The following is a 4050-nucleotide window of genomic DNA, read 5'->3' as shown; positions in this document are numbered from 1 at the left end:
AGACAGAGTCTTACTATGTCACCCAGGCTGGAGTGCAGTGGCATGATCTCTGTTCACTGCAAGCTCTGCCTCCCAGATTCACACCATTCTTCTGCCTCAGCCTCCCTAGTAGCTGGGACTACAGGTGCCTGCCACCATGCCCATCTAATTTTTTGTATTTTTAGTAGAGACGGGGTTTCACCATGTTAGCTAGGATGGTCTTGATCTCCTGAACTCGTGATCCGCCTGCCTCGGCCTCCCAAAGTGCTCGGATTACAGGCGTGGGCCACCGTGCTTGGCCTTATTTAAATTTTTTAAATGTCTCACATTGCCATAAAGAAATACCTGAGACTGGGTAATTTATACAGAAAAGAGGTTTAATTGGCTCATGGTTATGCAGACTATACAGGAAGCATGATGCTGGCATCTGGTGGGCTTTTGGGGAGGCCTCAGGAAACTTACAATCATGGCAGAAGGTGAAGGTGAAGCTGGTACATCACATGCCCAGAGAAAGAGCAAGAAACAGAGTGGGGAGGCGCTATGGTGCTATACACTTTTAAATGTCCACATCACATCTAATGAAAAGTCACTCACAATCATGAGGAGAGTAACAACTGAGATGGTGCTAAACCATTCATGAGAAGACCACCCCAATTGTCCAATCAATTCCATCGGGCCCCATCCCCAACACTGGAGATTACATTTCAATATGAGATTTGGACAAAACACACATTCAAACAGTATCAAAAAATATGTGAAACATCTAAAAATTACGGAAATTCTCATTTCTTATAGAAGGGTTGGAAAATACAGAATACCAAAAGTTAAAAATTAAAAAAAAAAAATCTAAATGCATCACTGAAAGGTAAGATTTGCTATTATTTTGGAATATAAAAGATATGCTATGTATATAAGATATAGATATATAAATGGTCGTGGTGACAATAATGAAGAGAAAGGAGGAGGAGGAGAAGAGGGAAAGCAGAAAAAAATGGGAAGATAGAGGACAGATAGAAAGAAATAGTTATAATTTCCCTTTGCTGCTAAGAAAACTAGATTTGTATATCTAAAGTTTCCTTTGATTTCTGGATTAGGGAATGCTGTGCATATGTGTGTTCTAAGATAGAACTTTGTAGGAACAGATCTAATAATATCATATGTAACAGCATGGAACTGAAAATGTTGGAGGAGGGAGTTGAAAAGAATGACCCAATGTACACATAATACCCTACCTTTTTCTTTTATCTTTTCTTTTTCTTTTGCAATTTTATAAGTTTCTTTGATGTATTTGACAATCAGCGATTAGTTCTTATCCACATTGACTGTAGATTTTGGAAAGTGGGAACAGGTACATAGGTAACCAAAGTATAGAGTTTATTTGGTGAATCTTCATTCTCATTACGTTTTTTCGACAACCACACACAGATTCGGTGTGAGACATTCCTTATTCCTTGGGCCCAGACAGCTTTGCTGAGCCTGGTATCAAAGCTCACATCTGGAGTTCCCATCTCCTTCATGCAAAATTTCTGAATCTCTTTGGGTGCCTGAGGGGCACGCTTCTTGAAGCCCACTCCATGGATGTGCTTGTGAATGTTGATGGTGTATTCTCAGGTCACCACCTCGTTGCTGGCAGAATGGCCCTTTTTTCCTCCTGCCACCCTTCTTTGTGGGAGTCATTCTGCCGGGTCCAAGTTGGAAAGGAAGCAATATCCTACCTATTTGTTTTAAATCTTTCACTAGTTGCTTTCTGTAACTTGAACCAAATCTTAGCTCACACAGAAATTACAGAGGCAGAATTGTGGAGGATGAAAATGAAGAATTGAAAGATAACCTTATTTCAGATTCCAGTTATACACCTGGCATTCCTGCGACCTGAAGTTACTGACCCACTCTGTGCCCCAGTTTCTTCCTCCTGTGCCATGGGGCTAACTATGCTACCTACCTAAAAGGGTTGTGTGTGAGGATTAAATTATGTAATATTAGAAGTGAGAGGCTATCATTAAGTTTATTACAATGTTTTATATAATTATTCATGGTTTTTCATGTTTTAAAAATGTATATAGTACATTATGAATTACAAAGATGAACATGGCCTTAAATTTTTCATTTTTTTCTCTTTTGATATTTTATATTATGTATACTTTAATGTAATTCCCCATCATGAGATCAGTAATCCCCCATCCTGAGATCAGTAAAATATTACCCTCTCCCATTTTCCTGGCTGACTTTAGTTTCCTCTAGAGCATGATATCAGATGAGGGTCTAATTTTAATTTTTTCCAAGTAGTTAACAAATTTTCTTATTACTACTTTTTAACTAACCTTTCCTTCTCTTATTTACTTGTTGTGTCAAATTTATCAAACACATTTAATACTTATCATGCATCACATTTTTTTTCCCTCAGGCATCTGGAGATTTCTTCGTGTTTTTTCTCCATATCACTGATTCAATTTGCTGAAATGTGAATACTACTTGTATGTTTTATGTTTTAACATTTAGAATATGAATTTTAATTCTACTACTGCATTTTTCTTTAACTTTTATTTTTGTCTTATATCCTTTTCATTTTTGAATGATTCATTTTTTTGCTTCTGTAGTATTTTATTAATGTATGCTCCATGTGAGCTTTTTTTTTTTTTTATATTGTCTCCCTCATGTATTTATCCAAAGAGAAGTATCTTTCTAGACTAGTATTTGTTGACTGTCTCTTTGGCTAGCACTACCAAATAGTTTTAATGAAAATATTGACCAGTAAACGTTATCATATCACATAATGGCAGCTTATAAGTACAGAAGTCAGTTTATGGTTTCAATTAGAATATTCCAGGCTCTATGCTATCACCTGTGTACAAAACTAGCATATAGGTCTTTTCAGTTAAAAATACGGATTAACTGCATCAATCCCCTCATTTCCTATTCCACCATTCCTTTCATTCTAGTCTATCTTTCACACTGTGGCCATATTATCTTTCTAAAATACAAAGGTGATCATGATATTCCCAGACTTACAGTATGTAGGTTATAATTTATTCAGAAAACATTCATGAATTTTCCCAATCTTTCCCAAACTAATTTTTTTGTGCATCAACGTGTATCACTTCTTATTTCAACACTCATTACATAGTCAAGCCTAACAAAGCTGCCTTTCCAGGCTCACATTCCTAGGTTCATTTTTTCTCATGCTGTTTCTTCTTTTTAGAAGACTTCCTTATGCTCTTCTTACTGATATATTCTTTCACACAGATCTCAATTTCTTCTCCAATGTGAAGACTGTTAATTGCAAATTCCTCTGTGTGCCATAGCACTTTATTTCTGCCACCATTGCAGTAAACTAAACTCCTACAAAGAGAGAAGAATGAATGAGGCAGTTACACTTTCTAAGTTGGCTTGGGTCAAAACTGGAACAGCTGCCCAAGGCATAGTGCACAGGAACTGGAGTGGGAGCGCATTTGTTACAGAATTACTCTCAATGGGCAGTCACTGTTTATGTTCAGCTCTTTGTATGTGTGGGGCACCTCCTCTAAATATAAACATACCACCATCTTAAAGGTAAAACAAATTGGAAACAAAGAACTAAAGAGTGTAACTTTATATACTATTTTATTTAGGGGTTTGAGTGTATCTGTATGTGTATGCCTATTTTAGCTCTGTGAAAATAGGTTCCTTATGTAATTCATCTCTTTATTTCTAAAGTCTTGTAGGGTGCTTAAGCATGCATATTACATGACGAATATTTAGGTTTGCTAATTGTTATTATTATTATTGAGATGGAGTCTTGCTCTGTCATGTAGTAGCACAATCTCTGTTCACTGCAACCTCTGCCTCCTGGGTTCAAGGGATTCTTCTGCCTGAGCCTCCCAAGCAGCTGGGATTACAGGCGCCCACCACCACGCCCAGCTAATTTTTGTGTTTTTAGTAGTGACGAGGTTTCACTATGTTGGCCAACCTGGTTTCGAACTCCTGACCTCCAATGATCTGCCCGCCTCAGCCTCCCAAAGTGCTGGGATTACAGGCACGAGCCACCACGCACGGCCAGTTCTCTAATTCTTTAATTCTTTCAACAAATATTTC

At 37.5% G+C, this 4050-nt stretch overlaps 1 pseudogene; it reads right to left on the bottom strand.

Annotated features, from left to right (window-relative positions):
* Window positions 1–369: 369 nt before the first annotated feature.
* Window positions 370–3813, bottom strand: LOC108587488 (annotated as a pseudogene).
* Between the last annotated feature and the right edge of the window lie 237 nt (window positions 3814–4050).

The sequence above is a fragment of the Papio anubis genome, chromosome 1 (genome assembly GCF_008728515.1).
Source record: "Papio anubis isolate 15944 chromosome 1, Panubis1.0, whole genome shotgun sequence".
Classification (NCBI taxonomy): Eukaryota; Metazoa; Chordata; class Mammalia; order Primates; family Cercopithecidae; genus Papio; species Papio anubis.
Note: the sequence above shows the minus strand (reverse complement) of the source record. Positions and strands in the feature narration are given on the sequence as shown.